Source organism: Lepidochelys olivacea (assembly GCF_965140295.1).
Source record: "Lepidochelys olivacea isolate rLepOli2 genome assembly, chromosome: 3".
NCBI lineage: Eukaryota > Metazoa > Chordata > Testudines > Cheloniidae > Lepidochelys > Lepidochelys olivacea.
The window spans coordinates 89,834,337-89,859,886 of NC_140413.1; the positions used below are offsets into that span (position 1 = coordinate 89,834,337).

The 25,550-nt window shown below is 40.4% G+C and overlaps 2 protein-coding genes across 9 annotated transcripts in view; one reads left to right on the forward strand and one right to left on the reverse strand.

The window, feature by feature from the left end:
* The window catches only part of NT5DC1 (5'-nucleotidase domain containing 1), a 327,326-nt gene that overhangs the window by 58,149 nt on the left and 243,627 nt on the right, over positions 1–25,550 (forward strand). The gene's annotated exons all lie outside the window — the stretch shown is intronic.
* COL10A1 (collagen type X alpha 1 chain) overlaps positions 1–25,550 on the reverse strand; it is an 83,993-nt gene that overhangs the window by 33,832 nt on the left and 24,611 nt on the right. For 2 of the 8 annotated variants that reach the window (XM_084623679.1, XM_084623675.1), the window contains exon 2: positions 5,759–5,834. The exons of the other annotated variants lie outside the window; for them this stretch is intronic. The gene's annotated coding sequence lies outside the window, so the exon portion shown is untranslated. The remainder of the gene's footprint in view (positions 1–5,758; positions 5,835–25,550) is intronic. 8 annotated transcript variants of the gene reach the window in all.

A 25,550-nucleotide genomic window follows, 5' to 3' on the forward strand; every position in this document is an offset into this window, starting at 1 on the left:
CTTTTGGACTCCATTCAGGGCCAATTTAGAGAGACCTATAAACCCATAGCCACAGGATTTCTCAGACATGCACAGGCAGTCACCCTCTCTGCCCAGTCAAGGAGGCCCCATCAGTGGTAGTGTAATATTTAATGTTCACTCCAGTGCTGTATGTTGCTGATTTATGTGCAGCTTCAAGCTGGCTGTGAGCACTGTGGTGATCACTTGATACTCTGGAAAAATGAGCATGTCTCCCCTTCTATGGCAGCCTTTCCTTCTAACTGCTTCCACAAATGTGTATGCAGCAGTTCTATAACCAATGTCTTGTCTGCCCATCTTGAGAACTGAAATAACCCCAGATCTTCCACAGCTGGCCTGCCAGAAGCATTTGAGGCAGGTCACACAATGAATTTCAGGCCATGTATCTGAGGTTTCTCATCAAATGGATGTATATGATATACACATGTAGGCGCCACAAGATCCTGAAAATATTGCTCTTCTCATTGATAAGCACTGAAATGTTTAAGGTTGGTTTGGTTGGTATCCAGTTGCAGTTGTTAGAATACATTTACTTTGTAGCCTGTGGTTTGCTCTAAATTACATATTTGGATCCCAAGAACAACATGGATTTGAGAATAAGCATGCAGGAAGTGCTGGAATTAATATATTTTTTAAAAATTATTAAGTCTTGCACCTTTTCAAGTACCTCACATATCATCTTGAGTGATATGTAGTAAGAGTTAAGGAAGCTGCCTATAAAGATTCTGAGACTATATATAGTACATATATAAACCAGAGTCTAGTACAAAATCTTGGTTTTTTTCCTTCTATTCAGTGAGTTTGTGGTGAGAGAGAGTCTCACAGTCTAAAGCCTCTTCTAAAATTTGGCCTGGCTCTTAAATTGCTAATGCTTTGCCATGTTTAAAACAGCCAAACTCTACTTTAGCAGAGTTGACAAGTCCCTAATACTTGCCATAATATGAAATTATTTTATAAAAATAATAAAATAAGAAAAGCTTTCTGTGTACACACACACACAGTTCCTCTACATTTTCAAAATGGTTTATGGGGTTTTAATACTTGATTCCCAGTTACTTTAGTGGAAGTATTTTGGCTAAAATCCCATGTTGATGGCACCTTTGTGATAGCTTATTCTGTAATACAAGCATTTGATAAGGATTTTATGTAATCTGACTAAAGAGAGCACAAAATGGTGATAAAGCCAGTTATCTGGGTGTACGTATAACAAGACAGAACTTGTATGTATAATAAGAACAGAAATATATATCTCATCCAGTATTCTGTAGATTTTTGAAAGAGAAGTGATATGTTGTTTAATCTTAAAATGGTAAACAATTAGTATTAATGTTGAAATTATTTGTTTTTAATGATGGACTATTGAGCATACTGTATATGATTGGAAGTGTTCAACAAAATGGAGAACAAATGTTTTATTGGAAGAATTCTGTTTTTTCCCTAAATTCCTTTTAAGATTCCTAAATTCTGTGAGACTTTTGTAATGTGATTTAAACATGTATTCTTCAGATACTTTCTGTTTTCCTGTAGAAAAAAATGCCAAAGACTTTAAAATGCTGTAGCACAGATACACTGATACATGAACATGATAACTTAGTTATTGGAAATCTTGTTGAACAAATAAAATAGTAACATATTTATATTTATGTAATAGTAAGATAGTAAGGCAGTTTATGATGATCTTTTCAAACAAAAAATCCACCACAAGTTTAAATCTATTTGACATGATTTGCCTATTATGTGTTTATAGTCTTACTATACTGTGTTTCATGATTTTCATTATATAGTGATTGTGTGTGTGTGTATATATATATATAAATGAAAATTGTGCAGCATAGTACATAGTAAGAGTATAAACACAAATATAGCTGCCTTTATATTTTCTCAGTTACATCACAAATAATATGACTGATTTTAATTAAATAAGCTTTTCGAATATAAAATTGATTTTAAAGAGAAACAGATTTGTTGGGTAAGTCCTCAAAAAAAAAAAAAAGAAAAAAAAAAGGCACCCTGAATTATTTAAGAGTAGATGTATTCAACAGCTGGAGAACTCAGTAAACAGACAACACATTCTAACTTTTAGAGAGTTATGTTGGTGTGCAATGTCCACCATTAAGATATGTCAAGAGCAGTCAAGCTTGAAAACAGCCCTTTGAAACTGAAGAATTTTAAATAATTATTCCACATAACTGTTCAAATCATCATCTGTCAAGTCCCCCTTTTTTACTACTTAGTTAATGTATTGAAAACATATGGTGCCATTGTATTAGAACCCTTTTTTTCTGATTAGTCACAAGGTGTAGCTTTGTGAGAAATGATACTACAGACGTAATTTCAAGAGATATAAACTCAGCTCTGAAATTCATTAGTTCTTTATTTATGCTGCAATTGCACTGCTTTAGCAAATGCTGGAGAATACCACAGATGAATTTTCCCCAGTACTCGCTTTGTGAGCTTCAAGTATGTTCATCCTTTTAAATTGCCTACATAACTCAAAAACTGACACAAAAGTAAGGAAGCTGAAATATTTAAGAGTTGAACAAGGCTTATAACCTCTTACATTGTCTTTTGCTCAGCCAACAGTACCATTCTCATTGTCTGTCCACTGCTTGACCAAGCACCTGCACGCTTTCTACTGACCCTTGTATATACAATACTCTCCCCAAATTAATCTATAAAGCCACTCCTTGTTTTTCCTTCAGATCCATCATTAAGACCCAGTTCTATTATGTTGCCTATGGTAAACTGCCAACGGCTAGGTATGTGACCAGTAAGAATTACTAGTCTCATTAATATTGTTTGTTAGTTTATAACTTAAACTCAACCTACTTATTTTGTAACCATATGTTCTTGTCATTGTTACTCTGATCCTCCCTCCCTGCACTCCCTCTTTTTTATTTATGTCCACTTGTTGCATCTTAGATTATAAACTCCTCAGGGCTGGGGCAGTCACTTACTAGATGTTTCCACTGTGGGGCCTAGAACCTGAATGAGGCTTTTGGGTGCTATGGGATTAAAAATAACAATAATGAGACAATTATAAAAATGGTATTCTGGAAAATAATGAAGGATTTAAAGAGAGTTGAACTTTTGCTGTTACATAAGCCCCCAAAAAGAAGATACTTTTACTGGTAAATTTAGAACATTAACATTGCAGCCTTTAAATCTGCTCTCTGTAATCTTGATTTTTAAGGGGAGCTGCATACTGTCTCTTGTGAGTACTCTGAAACTCATTCTGCATTTATAGCTCAGACGTTTATACTGGTACATTTTTCCACAGAAAAAACATTATTCTTCACTGCCCCAACATCAGCAGGGTACCTAGGAACAAGCTTAAGTTTGTTAGTGGGACTCTTTGTGTGTTCTGAAAGTTAAGCATGTGTTTAGGTATCTTGCTGAATCAGGGTTTAAATGCTTCAGACTGAATATGAACAACAATGAATATAAATTTAATTCAGGCTCCGTAGCTTTATGTGGCCAAACCTCACTATTTTTAGAAATAGTTTTAATGCAGGTCGGACACAGGGATGATGACCTTTTAATACCTTTTATAGCTCTAGGTTCTTATAGCTAAGGGATTTTATAAAAGGGTAGGAGGAATCAGGGAATCTCTTCCTCCCGCTTAATCCATCTGTGGAAACTTTAAAATAATACTTGCAAATTTTTCTTACAATTCTTTGGAGATGCATATATGTAATGTATACATTTTGCAGACAAACTGTTTACTTATTTTTCAAGGTTGAAAGTATGTTTCAGTGGAATCCAGCTAATCACCCAAAACATTAAACTCTTCACAGAAATTGTTCACTTTTAAACACCCACAAGTAAGAATGCCTAGAAATGTTCCCCATTGCCACATAATCTCTGTTTTCTCACTGTGAAGTCTTCTGACTTACCCTGCCCACCCATCCTTAATGTTGCTCTCTAGAACTTGCGAAGTTCAAAATACAAAATTGTGAAGCAATCCTAAAGTCCCATTTTCTGTTCAGGGTTATCCCATCATCAGTAGCTTGTTAAAACAAGGCTCCCTTCTTGCAGATTTTATAGCATGGTGAAAGAGTGAAGTGTCTGGCAAGAGGGTAGAAAAGGGAAGACCCTTATCCTGAGGAAGTTTAAGCAGTTAGTTTCATCTGTAGAAAATTTTAAGCATTAAACTCTGAACATAGATAAATGTCTTTCTTTCACTGTCCATTCAGTGCACTGTCCCATAACCTCTGCACCCCCTATGTCTCCTTCCTCATCTGTGACCTCCCACACACTATATCCCTCCATGTACTCCTTCCTCCTTCACAATCTTTTATTCCAAGACCGTGTAGCAGAACTCTATGCCACACAGTGCAGGCAAGAGAATGTACATGTGCAAAACGCAGCTCATGTCTTGCAACTGTTAGATTTTGTCAGCTGCATGTGCAGATGTTAATAACTGATGAATGTGTCTGCTGGAGTTCCCCAAAACAAAAATGAATGAAAAGAGGCCATTTTCCGAAAATCAGGCTCAATGAGAGAATGAAAATAAAGATGTGCCTTTCTAGTATTTCCAAATTTGGATATCCTCATGTGAAGTGATGTTGACAACAGGTGTAAATAGTTGTTTTGCATACTTCGTTCTCACTGTAAAATGCCTGACAACAGTTAATATTCCAAACCAATTTGAGAACTAACCTTTAAAGAGAATAATTTAAAAAGAATTAATTTGGAATATTTAAATAGAATATAATAAGACCTTTTTAAAATGATACAGCCAGCAAATTAAATCAACATTTTAGTGTTAGACCACAGAACCTATTGGACTGTCTATTGACTTACATTAGAATGAGCTCCTATAAAAAGGCTGTTTGAGGAAAAAAGGCAAACAATCCTCAAACTTCAGGCAGAGCCAACATCTAATTTGAGTGCAAGTTTTGTATTTTCTAATTTTATCTTATTTCTGTAAGTTTCCTCCCCTGGGAACAGCATTCTCAGTCTAATGGCATAATAACACTTTGCCAACTCAGAGGCATTGCAGCTCATCTTTGAGCTTGCATTTTACTCCTGACATCTTTGATTAAAAATAGAGTTTTCAATATTCTTTATATTTGACACTCTTTTCACTTTTCATACAAAATAAAATCTGTGCCTTGGATCTTAACTCTGTCATTTTCATAGTTGCTATGTGACTCAGGATTGTGATGAAATGACCCTGCAGGGATGACAGCCAAGATTGTTCTCTGCACTGATAAGGTCATCATTGGAATTCTGACTTACAGAATCAGGAATCAGGCAATTTTTAATTAATTAAAGTCCTTGAACTTCACAGGCAGTTCCTTCCCTCAGGCCCCAAAACAGACGTTTTATGATCTGCCACAAATTTCAAACTTGTCTGCAGTTGGGCAGTAACTTGATTTCTTCAACTGGACTTGACTTCAGTGGGACTGAAGATTCTTTTTACTGTTTGATAAACTAATACAAGATTTCCAATTGGCTCCCAAAACACTTTATATGGGCCTCCAAGTTGTGCACCCCTGCACAATTCATAGATTCAGGATTCATAATTTTTAAGGCCTGAGGGCACCAGTCTGATTATCTAGTCTGACCTGCATAATGCAGGCCAAAGGACCTCCCCCAGTAATTTCTGCATCAAATCCATAACTTCAATTTTGAGCTATAGTGTATATTTTAGACAGATAATGAGTCTTGACTTAAAGACTGCAAGTGATGGAGGATCCATCACATACCTGGGTAAGTTAAGTTGTTTGTTTACCTGGATTTAGTCAAGTGCTGCTCTGACTGCTCAACACTGTGGTTATAAGTTCCAGAATTATTCTTGGCAGGAGAGTCTGTAATTAATTCCACACAGAGGAGGAGATCCCATAAGACCATTTGCTGTTGCAGTGACATCTTTCTCTTGTTTGGCAGCAGTTTCTTTTCTTTTCTTTTTTCTTTTCTTTTCTTAGCCAGATTCTGCACTTACACATCATGCAATACCATTACAGTTATTTGTTTGGATGAGGTGCAAAGAGGGCATAATTGAACCAACATGCATCTGCAATCTGTCAAAATGCCATAAATCTGAAATGTAGAGCTTAATTCAAAAGGTCACCCAATCATCATCCTCTCCAAACACCAGTGTGCACCATTGTGAAAGGGAGAGGGCGTAGGAGGAAAAAAGATGATTTAGAATTTTTTACACAACACAGCTACATACAGAGTAATAAGAGAGTTAACACCTTTCCATCTCCCTCTTAGACATAATAGATTGAAAGAAATAGAAGGAAGGGTGAAATAATAAAATAGGGTGATGTTTGGGCAGAAAGGAATGCACATCTTCTTGGCACCACCTTTTATGGGCAGCATGCTTACAAGGGAAGGATGCCAATTGGCTTGTGGGTGCTGTGATCACCCTCCAGGAATACTGTCCTCCACCCTCGAATCCAGCAAAGACTGTGGTGGCCGGTGCCCTTTATTCCTTCCTAACTTACCAGTTTTGTTTTCACACATGCAAAGTATTGCAACAAGTTTAGACTCTGTCAGAATTAGACTTGAAGTATTAAAATACCTATACTGAGAAAAACAGTAACTTGTGAACAAGGGAGCACACTGTTAGTTGTCTAAATTTATAAACGAATGTATCACCCTAGAGCAGTTTAAGAAGCTATGATTTTAGAAGAAAGGAGCGCTCATAGCACGTCAGTGATGATTTCTTTTATGGACAACCCATGAAACGTTCTAAATTGTCTAATTTCCCATAATCTATTTCTTCCTTAGTTCCTAAAGTGTGTCTTAGAAACTGGATTTGATGAGTGAAAAAGGTAACTACCTTAAGTAAAATGTGGAGACATTGGGACAAATCCATTCTTTTTGTAAATGGGCAAAAACTTCATTTCATTAAATGGATCTTCCTGCAAGGCTGAGTATGATCCAACATATCTTTGTTAGTTGTGTAACAGGTACATTAAAGTCCTAGATCTTCCATTCTCACTAAAAGAAAAATAGGGGCTGTAAAACGAAATGTTAACACATTCTTCTGAAATTAATGGGAGTTGAGGGTACGCAGGTCCTTGCAGGATTGGGGTCTGTGTTGGTAGGAATTGTTTGCCTGGTAATACAAGTTTATTACAATAATTTTAAATCCCACAAATCCAAATTCTGCCCTGAGTTCCTTGGGTTTCTCTGGCAGAATTTGAACCCATGTTCTTTCAATTTTTAGTAGCTTGAGCAAGGTGGTATAGCAGACTTTCCAGTGTGGAAGAGCAAGTCGAAAGCAATGCAAAGCCTTAGTGATCTCAGTTACTTCCATGAGGCACAAAATTTCATGATTCTGACCATAAGCACCACTAGAGTTTATGATTCTGAGTCTAATAACTTTTTTGTGAGTATGTAAGTGCTTACACTGAAATGTTTTGATTTACACAGCCTGACAATTTTATATTTCAAGAAATGGCATACCGGTGGTAGTGACAACTGGCAAACTTATTAGGCATCAGAAAATGTATAGAATAGAGAGCAGTGACAGGATATTAAAAATCCTAACTCAGCTGATTCAGAATGGATTTTTGTTTTTTCCTTTTTCATTATTTATTGACTTTGCTGCAGCTTGTGAAATTTCTAGTATGTTTAACTGCTATATATGGTGGACAACGAGGAGATCTTTGTCATATATATTAGTTGCAAGATATTTTGCAGTGAACAGCTTTTCTTTCGAGTTGAGTTTATCCACCATTTTTGTTAACTTGCTCCTGCATTTTGGATTCTTTTCTGCATATAAATTTACATTTATACAGTTAAAAGTTTAATTACATCTTCTGAATAACTTATTTAGGAAGGACAGAGTGGGCAAAAGGGCAGGTGTAGAGACACCCTTTCAAAGATGGCATTACCTATTTCCGAGTCACTGATAACTCAGAAGAAAATTATCTTGGATGCTTATGGATTAATCTTCTAACATATAAAGCATGAGATGGGGTACTAGTTGGCATCTGCTACAGACCAGCAAATCACATTAGGGAGCAGAGTGACGACTTCCTTACATACCTATCTATAATGTATAGGACAAAAAGCGGCATGATCATGGGGGGCTTCAGTCTGAGTGACGTATGCTGGAGTTCTCATGCTGCCAGTACTAAAATTTCCTTGAGCTTTCTAGACATAATAGATGACAATTTCTTAACTCAAAAAGTGTTGCAGCCAACATGGGGGAATTCTTTATTAGACCTTGTCCTAACAGTTAAAGAGGAACTGATCACGGAACTATAAATTACTGGTAGCTTGGGTACGAGTGATCATGACTTGATCACATTTATAATGTACTAGCAGAATTAAGTCCAGACTAGTAATATATGTACTTAGTGTTTTAATAGGGCCAGTTACACAAAGCTGAAAACAATCATGAGCCAGATAAACTGGGAGGAAGAATTTATCAGAAAAATTTGAATAACTGACAGTCTTTTAAGAACACCTTACCAGATTCCCCAAACTGAACAATCCTGCAATAGAGGAAGGCCATGCTGATCAAAAAACCCATGTGGTTTAGAGGAGAAGTGAAGGTAACTGTAATTTTTATATATATAAAACAAAGTGGGGATTGATAGTAATAAATATAAATTAAAAGTTAAGAATTATAGAAAATTGATACTGGAAGCCAAGGAGCATAAGGCAATAAGTTTTTTAGATTTATTTGAAACAAAAAGAATCCTGACAATTGTATTGATCCATTACAAGATTTAAATTGTAGAATTATCAATAATAATGCAGAAAAAACAGACGAGTTCAATAAATATATCTGTTCTGTATTTGGGGAAAAAACAGATTTTATGCTCTCATATGATGATAACACTCTTTCCATTCCTTTCTGGATTGGATCTCTGGAGGATGTTAAACAGAAACTATTTAAGTTGGACATTTTTAATCAGTAAGTCCAAATAATTTGCATCCAGGAGTTTTAAAAAAGCTGTCTGAGGAGCTCACTGGACCATTAATATTGATTTTCAATAAGTCTTTGAACACTGGGGAAGTTCTAGAAGACTGATAGAAAGTTAATGTATCACTTTTTAAAACTGATAAGCTGGATGGCCCAGGTAATAATAGGTTTGTCAGTCTGACATCAGTCCCAGGCAAGATAATGGTGCAGCTAATACAGGAGTAGATTAATAAAGAATTAAAGGAAATCAACAAGGGTTTATTCAGAGTACATCCAAAATAACTTGATGTCTGTGTTATGTGATCACAAGTTTGGTTTATAAAGGTAATCGTGTTGATGTAAAATACTTAAACTTCTGACATTTTGATTAAAAAATTGGAAAGACATAAAATTAATGTGGCACATATTAATTAGATTAAAAATTGGCACATATTAATTAGATTAAAAATTGGCTGATAGGTCTCCAAATATAATAGGAAATGGTGAATTGCCATTGAGTGTGTTTTGGGTGGGGTCCCCTGGGGATTGATCCTTGGCCGTACTCTATTCAATATTTTATCAATGACCTGGAAGAAAACATATAATCATCAATGGTGAAGTTTGCACATGACACAAAAATTGGGGCAGTGGTCAGTAATAATGAGGATAGGTCATGGCACAAGCAAATAATATTTATTTTAATATAGCTAAATATAAATGCATATATCTAGGAACAAAGAATTAGGCCATATTTACAGCATGAGATACTATATCTTAGGAAGAAGTGACTCTGAAAATGATTTGGGGGACTCGGTGGATGGGTGAACATGAGCTCTGAATGGGATGTTGTGGCCAAAACAGCAGATGAGGGCCTGGGATGCATAAACAGGGGAATATGAGTAGGACTAGAGAGGTTATTTTACCTGGCACTCAACAACAGCTGGAATACTGTGTCCAGTTCTTGTGTTCACAATTTAAGAAGGGGGGTGAAGAGGGGTCAGAGAAGAGCCATGACAATGATTAAAGGATTAGAAAGCATGCTTTATAGCAATAGACTGAAAGAGCTCAGTCTATTTAGTTTAACAAAGAGAAGGTTATGGTGTGATTTGATTACAATCTATAAGTATTACATGAGGAACAAATATTTGATAATGGGCTCTTCAGTCTAGCAGAGTGAATGTATTACACAATCCAATGGCTGGAAGTCAAAGCTAGACAAATTCAGATTGGAAATAAGGCATAAAATTTGCCTTATAATAAGGATAATTAACCACTGGAACAATTTAATGTGGGTCGTTGTTTTGGTTCTCCATCACTGACCATTTTTAAATGAAGTTTGGATGTTTTTCTAAAAGATGTGATCTAGGAATTATTTTGGGGAAGTTCTCTGGCCTGTGTTGAACAGGAGGTCAGACAAGATGATCACAATGGTCCCTTCTGGCCTTGGAATAGATGAAATGTGTTGCTATACATCACCATTCAAAGGTTAATGGATTAGCGTATACTGCATTGTAAAAATTCAGGTTTTACTTCAAAACCATTTTAGATGATGGATACAATAAAAAAATATATGGAGGATGAAATCTTGATTCTTAAGATGTTAGTGTGTGTTTTACCATTGACTTCAAGGGGGCCAGTATTTCACTCTGTTTGTGCTGAGCAATCGGGTGTCCCTTGCATTACACAGCATTCAGATGTGCGGTCCTTTGGTATATGATAGCGTGGATGTTGCCCATCTGAGAGAAAAAAAGTTAAATAAGAACAACAAAATACTGCCTAGTTTTACCAATATGTAATTGGGCAGCATCTTTGTTCTTTTCCATTCACTGAAAACCTGTCTTTTGAAATACCGAGGAAGGAAGTACATATAATTTGTTGTTCTTATTTAACATTTTTTCCCTTAAGCAGGAAGCATCCTAGGCCAACCCATTCTATCAGAGATACAAAAGGACTGTATGTTTGAAATACAGACAAAGAAACTGCAGGTTGCTGCATTTATCATCACACATTTGGGTTTGGGGAAAAAACTGTGTGATTCTTTATTAACCATAACATACCTTATTCAGACAATCATATTTTTTCATATTTGTATATACTGCATGCCATGCCAATGATCAGACATGTTTAACTTATATGGTGGTGTTTGAAGGAAATAAAGTATAAAGACCTGTTTGTTTGTTATATTTATATATACTATTAAGCAAGTCACAGCTGCCTATTTTCCATTACATAACCAGTAATGGATGAATACTCTAAATATGCAAAAGGGCTGAATATTTAGAATGAAACGTGTTGAATTATCTTTAAAATGCACCCCCTTTCCTCTTTTCTTCTTTCTATCCACTAATAATCCTCCAGAGTTTATATGTAATCATTGGTACTTCACGCTGGTGAATTAATTAATTTTTTTCTGCCTCACGATACTGACTGTATTTCCTGACAGTGTTCAGCTAGACAACCATTTTGTAAGAAACCCATTTCAGGTTGGAGTGGTCCTAAGTGGAGCATTTAAAATAGAAACTTATGTTATCAGTTAATTGTCTCTTTGGATAACAACTCTTCTTTGTAGCAGAGTATTTCTCATTCTTGCATATTTAAGTAATAGTAATCAAAATGCACAATATGTGGATAAAAATGATTGAACATGCTTTTCCTTTATAAATGATCTCTGTACAAGCAAACCACATTATATAATTCATGTACACCAAAATTTACAAGATGCTAGCCATCGTTTTATTCAGTGTTTAGGCTCAAATTTAAATTGCACGAAATGACAGGAAGTTAAAGGACCACCATCCATATCAAAATTACATTTCTATGTGGTAATTTTATACATGTGTGTATTGCATGTAATCACAAAGATGATTGTCCTGAAAGATTAGAGAAAGTATTCTCTTCTCATTTTTTCAGTTTTATGTTGCAAATTTGACTTGGGACTGTGTATTATAAGTTTCACTGATTTGCGGATCATATATGTCCTTCTCCAATGTCTGAATGAGAGTATTTATCAGTAAAAGAAGCTGTGATCCTGAAAGTGAAAGTGAAATTTAAGAGGCAGCTGGAAGGACTGTATGGAGAGAAAGGGCATGGGAAAAGAGGGATGGTTTTGAACATATTTCTGTTGTTACTCTTTAGTCTGCCAATGGCCCTTCTAAATGTTACTGGGGAGGAAGTGGGAGAGGGGGAACTAATGTTAAAAATTAGTCCAATCAAAGGGCACTTTATCAGAAAAATAATTTAAAAAATAGATATATAAATATATTTAGGGTTGCCAGGCGTCCAGTTTTTGATCGGAACGCCTGGTTGAAAAGTGACCCTGGTGGCTCCAGTCAGTACTACTGACTGGGCCACTAAAAGTCTGGTCGGTAATGCAGCAGGGCTAAGGCAGGCTCCTGGAAGCAGCTGGCATGTCCGGCTCCTAGGTGGAGGGGCAGCCATGGGGGCTCTGCACACTGCCCCCGCCCCGAGGACTGGCTGCGCAGCTCCCATTGGCTGGGAACCACAACCAATGGTAGCTGCGGGGGCGGTGCCTGTGGTTGCAGGCAGCATGCAGAGCCTCCTGGCCACTTCTCTGCCTAGGAGCCAGACATGCTGGCCACTTCTGGGAGCCACCTAAGGTAAGTTCCGCCTCACTGAAGCCCGCACCCTTCACTCCGTCCTGGAGCCCGCACCCGACACCCCCTCCAGCACCCCAACCCCTGTCCCAGCCCTGAGTCCACTCCTGCACCCCAAACCCCTCATCCCCAACCCCACCGCAGAGCCCACACCCCCAGCCAGAGACCGCATCCTCTTCTGCACCCGAACCCCCTGCCCTAGCCGTGAGCCCCTTCCTGCACTCTGAATCCATTGGACCCAGCCCTGAGCCTCCTCCAACACCCCAAACTTCTCATCCTCAGCTCCACTCTAGAGCCTGCACCCCCAGCTGAAGCCCTCACCCCCCCTCATACCTCAACCTGCTGCCCCAGCCTGGACTCCCCTCCTGCACCCTGAATTCCTCATTTCTGGTCTCACCTCGGAGCCCACCTCCAGCCATAGCGCTCCCCACATCCCACACCCGAACCCCCTGTCCCAGCCCAGTGAAAGCAAGTGAAAGTGGCGGAGAGTGAGCCGCAGGGGTGGGGAGCGAGGAATGGAGTGAGTGGGGGCGGGACCTCAGAGAACGGGCAGGGTCTCAGGGAGGGGCAAGTGTGTTCGGTTTTGTGTGATTAGAAAGTTGGCCACACTAAATATATATCAACTCTGGCCTCTTGTGTATGTGTACATTTTTTCATTAGGTAACTATGTAAAAATGCAATAATACAAAATGCTACAAATATCTAAAACAACAGAAAAAAGCTACATACATAAACATAAGTCACTAAGGTAAAATTCTTCCTCCACTTTCAGCTGGAAAAGCTATTCTTCATTTTGTAAAAGAAAAGGAGGACTTGTGGCACCTTAGAGACTAACAAATTTATTTGAGCATAAGCTTTCGTGAGCTACAGCTCACTTCATTGGATGCATTCTGTGGAAAATACAGTGGGGAGCAAATAAATTTGTTAGTCTCTAAGGTGCCACAAGTACTCCTTTTCTTTTGCGAATACAGACTAACATGGCTGCTACTCTGAAACTCTTCATTTTGTGTCTTCTGTTATGCTGCTGTGTGAAATTTAAGTAGTAGCTGTGTTCCACAATTTCAGCCTCAGAGGTGTTGGTACTTCACTGATGGATTGAAGTGAACCCTGGTAAAATTTATGACTCATATAATCAAAATTGAGCTTTATAAGTTAGATACCTAAATCCTTCCTTACACACTTCCATGTAAATAATGGCCTGATTTTCAGAAGTGGTGAGTATGTACATTTGTTTCTAGTAAGGCATTAGGAGTTGTGGCTGCTTGCCATCTCTGAAAATCAGGCCATTTCTTGGCAAGTTTGCCTATGTATTCAGTTTCATAGATCCTCTGGGATGAAAGCTGCCCTAGAAATGTGAAGTCACTATCATTATTTCTAAAGTAGAATATTAGAAGACAAAATTATATTATTTTCCAGATGGAGTGTCAAATGGTCCACATCTGTTGCTATGTAATGAAAGATGCTTTTCTAGTACATCCTTATCTACAACATTCTCCATATGCTTGCTCATCTATCTACTTTCATTTCCCCCTAGTCTACTGTTTCCTAGTCCTTTCTCCTTCATTCTCCATTCATTTATTCTTAGCTTCTTGCTGTCAGCTATGTCTGGTACAGTTTCCTTGTGCTCATTCACCAAGCAACCTCCTTCTCCTTCTTATTCCTAAAGTTATTTCTTATAACCACTCTCTTCTAACAAAAAGAAAAGGAGTACTTGTGGCACCTTAGAAACTAACCAATTTATTTGAGCATAAGCTTTCGTGAGCTACAGCTCACTTCATCGGATGCATACTGTGGAAAGTGTAGAAGATCTTTTTATATACACACAAAGCATGAAACAATACCTCCTCCCACCCCACTCTCCTGCTGGTAATAGCTTATCTAAAGTGACCACTCTCCTTACAATGTGTATGATAATCAAGGTGGGCCATTTCCAGCACAAATCCAGGGTTTAACAGGAACGTCGGGGGGAGGGGGGGGAAAGGGTAGGAAAAAACAAGGGGGTATAGGTTACCTTGCATAATGACTTAGCCACTCCCAGTCTCTATTCAAGCCTAAATTAATTGTATCCAATTTGCAAATGAATTCCAATTCAACAGTTTCTCGCTGGAGTCTGGAGATTGAAGTCTTTCATGTCTGTAATCGCGTGACCAGAGAGATTGAAGTGTTCTCCGACTGGTTTATGAATATTATAATTCTTGACATCTGATTTGTGTCCATTTATTCTTTTATGTAGAGCCGTCACCTTCCGCCCCCAACTAAAACCCCTCCAACGCATTATTAAGGATCTACAACCTATCCTGAAGGATGACCCAACACTCTCACAAATCTTGGGAGACAGGCCAGTCCTTGCCTACAGACAGCCCCCCAACCTGAAGCAAATATTCACCAGCAACCACATACCACACAACAGAACCACTAACCCAGGAACCTATCCTTGCAACAAAGCCCGTTGCCAACTGTGTCCACATATCTATTCAGGGGACACCATCAAAGGGCCTAATAACATCAGCCACACTATCAGAGGCTCGTTCACCTGCACATCCACCAATGTGATATATGCCATCATGTGCCAGCAATGCCCCTCTGCCATGTACATTGGTCAAACTGGACAGTCTCTACGTCTTTATTCTTTATTGCATTTGTGCATTTCATGCTTTGTGTGTATAAAAAGATCTTCTACACTTTCCACAGTATGCATCCGATGAAGTGAGCTATAGCTCACGAAAGCTTATGCTCAAATAAATTGGTTAGTCTCTAAGATGCCAGAAGTCCTCCTTTTCTTTTTGCGAATACAGACTAACACAGCTGTTACTCTGAAACCTCTCTTCTAACAATTACTCTTTTCCTTCATATCCTTAATAAAATCCCTCACTCTTCCTCTCATGCTGTGATGTCATCCTTCAAAAAAAATATTTTGTCTTTGTATTAGCGCAAGCTCTTTAGGCATGGACTATGCCTTTATTTATGCTTTTATTAAGATGGGCAAATGAATAATGTTACATAAATATTTTGTAATCTTACAGGAGTTTTTATTGGTGACGCCTTTGAGTGAACATGCATGGCATCAGCTCTTTCCCAGGTGGGGTTGAGAGAGAGAGAGATGTATGATGCAGCCTTGATGCTGACTATAGACAATCTGGGTGGGATGTTCAAAAGTGCTCAGGGGTTAATCTGAGATTCACCATTGATGTTAATGGGAGCAGAGTTAACCCAAACCTCAGCACTTTAGAAAATTCCACACTATGACTTGTCCATTGTGCTATAAGATATCTACTCTGTATCTTCAGACACACTGACTAGAAAAAAAAAAGGCTCTCTGAAGCATGTAGCAGGAGAGTAACTTTATTTTTTAGTTTGGTATATTTTTAAAAAATCCTCTTATGTCACCAGTGTATCTCTCAAGACTTGTTTTTAAGGTCAGATGAACATGGTTTTTTAAAAAAGCTTCTCTTTTCCAGGTGTTCTGTCCTGTTATTCACACTTGTATACTATATTTATAAAATACATTTATTCCTCCTTTTAGATACAGCATATGTACAGCTATTAGAAAATCTGTTTGTCTAGCTAAAATAATAGGATGTTCTCAGAGCCAATATATATTGTGTGTAAAAGAAGGAAAATTATCCAGTAAACCTCATTTGCAGTATTTAGTTCCAACAACAGTTTCAGACCATGTACTTAAGGTTATAAATTCTGGGTTCTTATTGTGAAATGGCCAACACTTTTAGAAGAGTGATATAACATGAAGTGTTAGAATTCAGGTGAAATTCTGAGAGAATAGCAAACTAGAAAGTATATATGCATTCATCTTCATTTGGTAAATTCATTTAGTTCCTGCACAAGACTTAAAAACTTATCTCTTGGAGTAATTTGCACTTTAAAACATTGAAAAGAAACATATAGTTGAATGATTTGCTTACATTTATTTTGCTTTTTACAGATAAATTATTTATCTGCATCACTCACTGAAAAATACCCTGTACATCTTTGCTTGGGAAGAGAAATATTCTGTTTTGTGCTGTTCATAAGACTTTACTTTTGGACTTCCTCAAATTTTTGCATTTTCAAATATTTTCTTGCTTTTTTTTCTTTAGAAGGCAAGCAAGTAATCTTTGATGGATAACCACAGCTGTACAACAAGCCAAAACCATTTTCAAAATATATCTTCCCTGGCAGGACATCTTGTTTTAATTACATATTTGGTTCAGAGTTTGAAAATAGAGAAAAACATTTTTAGCCAATATAAAAAGTTCTAAATAATTTTTTTTAAATATTAATTTATATATTCTTTTAACTACACAGTCTCCGTTAACCCATTTGTTTTTCCCCCAAACAAGATTTTCCAGAAAGAGGAGGAAAACTTGTTTCAGAATTATTCCAGGCTATTTACAGAGACAAATCATCCCCTCAACAATTGACAGGAAATAAAATGGCAGACACCCTGTGCTTTCCCCCACACAGAATGTCTAGACTGACCTTTATGTCTGAGAGTATGGTCTACTTAATCATTACTCTGCTCTTATTGACAAAAGCCTTTCCATAATCAAAGGTTTCTTGTTGAAATAAAGAAGCTAAAAGAGTCTAAAGTGTATGTTTTCAAACTGGAAAGTGAATTTATATAGTACAGTCTGTGGCAGAAATAAAACGGTGGTAACAAAAATGAGTCATTAAAGGACCATTGTCAAGATTACTAGGCCTAAAACTTGACCTGCATTAGGTGTTGCACAGTATTTCTATCCACAATGTTGACTGACATGGCACTGGGAAATTTTTCTCAAAGCAACCAAAACAGTTTTTCAAAAGTGGAAATAAAACCTCTTCTGTGGGTTGCCAACAAATACACAAATAAATCCAAATGCAAGTTCTGTTTGTGATAGGGGTAACACTTCCCTCGCCCACACTCATGTGCACCTTTTCATAAACTTTTCATTGCATTGCTTGCAACCAGATCCAGCCGTAGACCAAATGGCGCCCTAGGAAAGGAGCATCTTTGGCACCCTCCCCTCCATTTGTTAAATAGTTGAATGCTTTATTCTTTATTGCATTTGTAGCCCATTTCACAACTTGGATGCACAATTTGCATGAATGATTTATCCCTGATATGATAAGGTGATAAATTTGCACACTAGGAACTATAAATCTGTATTTATTCATGCCATATGTAAACAAATAAAAAAATGTGTTTCCTCTAAGCTTATAGAAACTTTTAAACTTTAAGTATTATTGAAATGTACTAATATCAAGAAATTGAACTGTGCACCAGTATTAAATAGCGTTCTAGTCGGTGACAGCCTTAGAATGTGAACGCTAGTCCTTTAGTTCAAAATGTCACTTTTCTCACCTTTGTCCTTGCAAACTGAAGCATAGCATCAGAGAGAACCAAAGACTGGCCAATGACATTTTCAAGCAATAAAATTGCAAGCGATGTCAGTCTTCATCAGCTATCATTGATCAAAGATATGTTTTAATGAGCCCGAGTTTCAAAAATCTGCACTCACCAATCGTGACTAACCAGCAGTGTGAGCAGACTCCTCAAAGCTATTCACACATTAGGAAAAGTATCCTTCAGCTCTACATCATGAATGAATTGTAGAACTTGGGGTTGAGAGTACTTCCCGTGTTGCAAGATGTGTTGGATGTTGTCCAATTCAACATAGAGGTCTTTATCATTGACGTCCAAATGTTTCCCATGTGTCAGCATTCAGTGAAGGTTCTGTTCAAGAGTGTTTTCCTATCTGCTGGCAGCTTACTAAGATCATACAAAAAACCCAGATCTTTTCATGGTGCTTCATCTGTCCACTTTCTTCGATGGACACTCAAGCAGTGTCAGCAAGTGAGCAAAAAAACTCCCTCTTGATTTTTTCTTTCGAGCTTCCCATCATCTCATCTCTGCCCTCGTAACCAAATTGTCTCCTGATGAATATGAGTTTCCTTGAAGACAGGCACAACTCCTACGTTTTCTGCCATTTCTTTGAGAGCAGTGATAGCATCTTCAAATCCATTGTCTCTGTAGGCCACAATGAAATCAAGGCAGCTTCTCACCAAAATTAGTGCAGTCACGATTTCCATCGACGAGATGCCTTGCTTACTGTGTTTACTTGGAACAGGATACTATGCCGAACCACAACTGAGACCAGAAATTTGAAGTCAGTGATCTGATTTGCCTTTATGCCTCTTTTTGGATTCAGGCCTCGGCTTTACTTGACTGCGCCAGTTCCATCCTGGCATCATAAACCTTAGTCACCTGGTACCTCACTGGTCTTACACTAAAAGAAGAGGAGTAATTGTGGCACCTTAGAGACTAACCAATTTATCTGAGCATAAGCTTTCGTGAGCTACAGCTCACTTCATCGGATGCATTCAGTGGAAAATACAGTGGGGAGATTTATATACACAGAGAACATGAAAAAATGGGTGTTATCATACACACTGTAAGGAGAGTGATCACTTAAAGTGAGCTATTACCAGCAGGAGAATGGGGAGGGAGGAAGAAAACCTTTTGTAGTGATAATCAAGGTGGGCCATTTCAAGCAGTTAACAAGAACGTCTGAGGAACAGTGGGGAGAGGAGGAATAAACATGGGGAAATAGATTTACTTTGTGTAATGACTCATCCACTCCCAGTCTCTATTCAAGCCTAAGTTAATTGTATCCAGTTTGGAAATTAATTCCAATTCAGCAGTCTCTCGTTGGAGTCTGTTTTTGAAGTCTTTTTGTTGTAATATTACGACTTTTAGGTCAGAGATCAAGTGACCAGAGAGATTGAAGTGTTCTCCGACTGGTTTATGAATGTTATAATTCTTGACGTCTGATTTGTGTCCTTTTATTCTTTTACGTAGAGACTGTCCAGTTTGACCAATGTACATGGCAGAGGGGCATTGCTGGCACATGATGGCATATATCACATTGGTAGATGTGCAGGTGAACGAGCCTCTGATAGTGTGGCTGATGTGATTAAGCCCTATGATGGTGTCCCCTGAATAGGTATGTGGACACAGTTGGCAACGGGCTTTGTTGCAAGGATAGGTTCCTGGGTTAGTGGTTCTGTTGCATGGTGTGTGGTTGCTGGTGAGTATTTGCTTCAGGTTGTGGGGCTGTCTGTAGGCAAGGACTGGCCTGTCTCCCAAGATTTGTGAGAGTGTTGGGTCGTCCTTCAGGATAGGTTGTAGATCCTTGATGATGCGTTGGAGAGGTTTTAGTTGGGGGCTGAAGGTGATGGCTAATGGCGTTCTGTTGTTTTCTTTGTTGGACCTGTCCTGTAGCAGGTGACTTCTGGGTACTCTTCTAGCTCTGTCAATCTGTTTCTTCACTTCAGCAGTTGTGTTATGTAGTTGTAAGAATGCTTGATAGAGATCTTGTAGGTGTTTGTCTCTGTCTGAGGGGTTGAAGCAAATGCGCTGAAAATGCGGCTCTCCCAGTGAATGTCACTTAGCGGCTTCACGGTCAGATTGGTAACATTGTCCATGAGGATCTTCCACCTGATAGTTGATGTTGAAAACAGGGTGTATATTCTTTGCAGTACTCTGAAGAGAGATAATGAATCTAAAGAAGATGATGCTGCATCTGACAAAACCAGGTTGAGGGAATGGCAGCCACAAGGCCTGAAGAAAGCTCTTGGATTCAGTACAAGGATTCTTACCTGGACATCACTGTTTCTTCCCTTCACGTTCGCGCCATTGTCGTAGCCTTGGCCGCAGCAGTCCTGAAGATTTATTTTATTCTCATTCAAAACATTCATAAACAGTTCTGTTAGGCCTTTTCCAGTAGAGTCGTTCACAGATCAAAAACAGATAGTCTGTTCCTTTGCTTGGATACAGCCATCCTCATTGTCAACAAATCTTGCTGTAAATGATACCTTTTCACTGTGACTAATGATGGGAGTAGAGTCCATTATTACAGCATAGTATTTCATTTTGCTGAGTGGCTAAATATGTTATCAAGCACCTTCCTTGCCATGAGGTCGATCAATTCATTTTGAATTGTTTTGCTGCAGTAATGGTCCATAGCTTCTTTACAAACTACTCAATGTAGGTGTTCACACATTACATCATCACATTTCCCAAGGAGCTCTATCAAGCCGAGGAAATTACCATTACATTCGGTGAACGACTTATCCAACAAGTCCTGGAAAGCCAAATTTTTCTTTGCAAGGAAGAGGATAATTGAGATCAGACACTCAAGCATGTTCATCCAATGCTGGGTTTCTACACAAATAACGTGCTGGTTTTCTGCACCTGTGCATATATTCAGATTGAGCCTGGACTTGACCTCCATCCCTTTGGAGTGGATCGTAAAATGGCTGGGTGACTTTTCATGCTGCTTTAGAGCATCAGCTAAGTTATGCCAGTAATTGTACCCAGAAAGCACAAGTAACAATTTGGCATTCTTGTGAAATATTTTGCAACAAAAATGGAACAATTTTGTCATTTGATTTTGAGTAAAATAGCCAATGCTGATTCGGTTTCTCATCATTCTCGAGCACTCTTTTGCATTGTTACTTTGTGAAGTGTTGCTTCTGCTCATTTACTGGAAATGTCATATCCTCAATTTTTCCTGGCCCGTTCAAAATTGTACAGCCAATGTTGGCAGAGTTTAGGATCACCAGCAATAAAGCAGGATATGAAGTATTGATTTGTGGTGTGCAATTTTTCTTGCTGTTGTTTCTGTCATCATGCAAAGCTGATTCTTCTTTATCATTTCTCTCCTTGTCATGTGAGCCATATTCTTTCTTATCACTCTCCTTTATGCTGCCAGGAAAAATGGACAATACTCCATCACTTTCTTCACATTTCCATTCCTTATCTTCAGGAAAATCCTTCCTCAGTAATAGGACTTCCATCTTTTTCGCTTTGCTCCTCAATTTCTTCTGCACTGGGACAATCGCTGCTGCCTCAGCCTGGTCTATGTTGTTCTGTTTCAGATATTTTCCCATTAAATTTGCCTCTGGCTGCAAACTAGACTGCAGCTGAGCTTTTCACTTCCTATACTGAACTCCTGAAGGCTTTTTTGGGGGCATCTTTTATTTTCTAAGGGGGAAAACAGACAGTATTAGAGAGTCTATGTTCTGCAGTCTTAGAAAGATATCAAGGATTACATGTTAAGCATGGCAAAAGAAGTAACAGTATATCTTTTATGTGTAGATAGGGGTTCGATAGATATCTCTGGTGTCTCATTCAATATGTAGAGCTACAGCTCACTTCGCAGGGGTGGTGCCTGGGGACAGTATCGTGCAGACACCCCCCCCGGTCTTCCCCGCCTAGGAGCCGCTGCCGGAGGGGGTGCTCCAGGTACACACTGAACCCCCCCATCCACTTCCAGAGCCTGCACCCACAGCCCCTCCCCAACACACCCTCCAACCCCCAGATTTCCTTCCGTACCTCCACCCCCCGCACCCTCTCTCACCCCCAAACTCCCTCCCAGAGCTTGCACCCCTCACCCCCTCTTCCACTCTCACCCCCTGCCCCAGCCCAGAGCCTGCACCCAAACTACCTCCCAGAGCAGAGGTGGGCAAACTATGGCCATGGGACCGTCCTGCCCGGTCCTTGAGCTCCCGTCCAGGGAGGTTAGCCCATGGCCCCTCCCCTGCTGTCCCCCCTACCCTGCAGCCTCACCTCGCCGCGCCACCAGTGCTCTGGCCCACAGTTCCTGCCGGGCAGCGCGGCGGCGTGGCTGGCTTCAGCCAGGCTGCGGGGCTGTGAGCTCCTGCTGCTCTGAGTGGCATGGTAAGCAGGTGAGAGGGGAGCAAGTGAGCAGGCGGGCAGGTGGGTGGGGGTTGGATAAGGGGACAGGGAGCAGGGGCGGTTGGATGGGGCAGAGGTTCTGGGGGTGGGGGGCAGTCAGGGGACAAGAAACAGAGGGGGTTGGATAGGCGTAGGAGTCCCGGGGATGCCTGTCGGGGGCGGGGTTGTGGATAGGGAGCAGGGGGGTTGGATAGGGGGTGGGGTCCTGGGGGGCGGTTGGAGTGGGGGTCCTGGGAGGGGGTGGTCAGAGGACAAAGAGCAGGGGGGATTGGATGGGTCGGGGGTTCTGAGGGGGGCAGTCAGGTGGTGGGAAGTGGAAGGGGGCAGATAGGGGGCAGGGGCCAGGCTGTTTGGGAAGGCGCAGCCTTCCCTACGTAGCCCTCCATACACTTTCTCAACCCCGATGTGGCCCTCGGACCAAAAAGTTTGCCCACCCCTGTCCCAGACCCTGCACCCCAATCCCCTTCCCCAGCCCAGAGCCTGCATCCAAACTCCCTCCCAGAGCCTGACCTCTCACCCCTCCTGCACACAAACTCCCTCTCAGAGCCTGCACCCTACACCCCTCCTGCACCCCAATCCCCTGCCCCAGCCCAGAGCCTCTACCCAAACGCTGTCCCAGAGCCTGCAACCCAGACTCCCTCCCACAACCAAACTCCCTCCCAGAGCCTTAGGCAGGTGCTGGGTGTTCTGGGCACCACCAAAATTCTTTCAAACCTGCCACCCCTGAGTAGTAATGCCCCTTAGGACATTTCCTATACTCTGGTTATGTGTCCCTCCCACTAAATCCTGCCTTCTGATATTTGCTCCACAGAGCCATTGCAACAATAGATTTTCCTTTCTATGAAAGGACATACTGTGTACCCTGTGGTCACTCTTAAAAATTGAACTTCCTTTCTGGCAGACGCAGAGTTACTCCAGCTTTTACAGACAGAAAGAAAGAAGAAAGTGAGCGCACCCATGCAAGTGTACACATTCCCTTCACTGTGGAGTTTTAGTGCTGCCTCTGTGTCCACAGTGATTTGCTAATTCCTTATTTTTAAAATCTTTAGCCTGGTGTTAGTGTTCTTAAAACATGGGTATGCTGAAAGCCATTGAGATTGAATTTCTGTCTACATAAAACACCATGAACAGTGGCAATGTGATTGTCACCCATACTGGGCGAGTATTGGATTTTGTCACCCTCTGGTGGCTAATCCTGATAAATGGATAAGAGATTACTAAAGCTGCCAGTTAACAGAGTTACTCTTTTAGTTCATGTGGTAGAGCAAGGGTGGGCAAACTGCGGCCCAGGGGCCGCATCTGGCCTCCAGGTATTTTAATCTGGCCCTGAAACTCCTGCTGGAGAGCAGGGTCTGGGGCTTGCTCTGCTTTGTGTGGCTCCCAGAAGCAGCAGCATGTCCCCCCTCCAGCTCCTACACATAGGGGCAGCCAGGGGCTTCCACATGCTGCCCTAGACCCAAGCGCTGCCCCCGCAGCTCCCATTGGCTGGGAACCACGGCCAATGGGAGCTGCAGGGGTGGTGCCTGTGGACAGGGCAGTGCGCAGAGCCACCTGGCTGCGCCTCCATGTAGGAACTGGAGAGGGGACATGCCACTGCTTCTGGGAGCTGCTTGAGGTAAGTGCCCCCCAGAGCCTGCACCCCTGGCCCCCTCCCATGTCCCAACCCCCTGCCCCAGCCCTGATCCCCCTCCTGCCCTCTGAAGCCCTCGGTCCCAGCCTGGAGCACCCTCCTGCACCCCCAGCCGGAGCCCTCACCCCCCCCACCCCAACCCTCAATTTCATGAGCGTTCATGGCCCGCCATACAATTTCCATACTCAGACGTGGCCCTCGGGCCAAAACGTTTGTCCCCTCCTGTGGTAGAGGCTCATGCTTTTAAATGCTGAACCAGTTAAATCAGTGAAGCTACTTGCATGATCAAGAGACAAAGAAAAAACCAAACCAAACAAACCCCGACACTCTCTACATTGATACAATCTTCAGGTTTCACGGTTTAAAAAAGAAAATACAGAAAGGTGTGTTTTGATTTGTTTTTAAAATATGAATGGTTCGATATCAAAGAAAAACAGGAATAGAAAATTCTGCAAAAGTGTCTTTTGTCTGAGTGTGACTAGAGCTCTAGTGTCTGCAGGGTTTGCTACACTTGTGTTTTGTATAAGGCCTAATTCAGAGCGCACTGAACTCAGTGGACTTTGGATCAGACACATAATAGAGCTGAATAAAGCTACATTACGAACAAGTCACAGAGTATCCACTACCCAGATACTCCAGTGTTTCTGATGCTTGATTTTTATTATAAATGTTCCTTATCATAGAATCATAGAATATCAGGGTTGGAAGGGACCCCAGAAGGTCATCTAGTCCAACCCCCTGCTCGAAGCAGGACCAATTCCCAGTTAAATCATCCCAGCCAGGGCTTTGTCAAGCCTGACCTTAAAAACCTCTAAGGAAGGAGATTCTACCACCTCCCTAGGTAACGCATTCCAGTGTTTCACCACCCTCTTAGTGAAAAAGTTTTTCCTAATATCCAACCTAAACCTCCCCCACTGCAACTTGAGACCATTACTCCTCGTTCTGTCATCTGCTACCATTGAGAACAGTCTAGAGCCATCCTCTTTGGAACCCCCTTTCAGGTAGTTGAAAGCAGCTATCAAATCCCCCCTCATTCTTCTCTTCTGCAGGCTAAACAATCCCAGCTCCCTCAGCCTCTCCTCATAAGTCATGTGTTCTAGACCCCTAATCATTTTTGTTGTCCTTCGCTGGACTCTCTCCAATTTATCCACATCCTTCTTGAAGTGTGGGGCCCAAAACTGGACACAGTACTCCAGATGAGGCCTCACCAATGTCGAATAGAGGGGAACTATCACGTCCCTCGATCTGCTCGCTATGCCCCTACTTATACATCCCAAAATGCCATTGGCCTTCTTGGCAACAAGGGCACACTGCTGACTCATATCCAGCTTCTCGTCCACTGTCACCCCTAGGTCCTTTTCCGCAGAACTGCTGCCTAGCCATTCGGCCCCTAGTCTGTAGCGGTGCATGGGATTCTTCCATCCTAAGTGCATCCTTCATTTCCTGTACATCGGTCTGTAACCCTTGTGGTATCAGCAAAGGGCTGAGTTTTCCAGAATAGTGTGGTGGAGATGCAGAAAATATCATTTATAATAATAATAGTAAAGCTAGTGTTTACTATATGCCTTCATAGCATAGCAATTGCAATTCCTTTTGAAATGTTTAAAAATAGACTTATTAAATGTCAAGTGGTAAAAAAAGAAATGTCTCTGTTAATTAGAGCTGGTAGGAGAA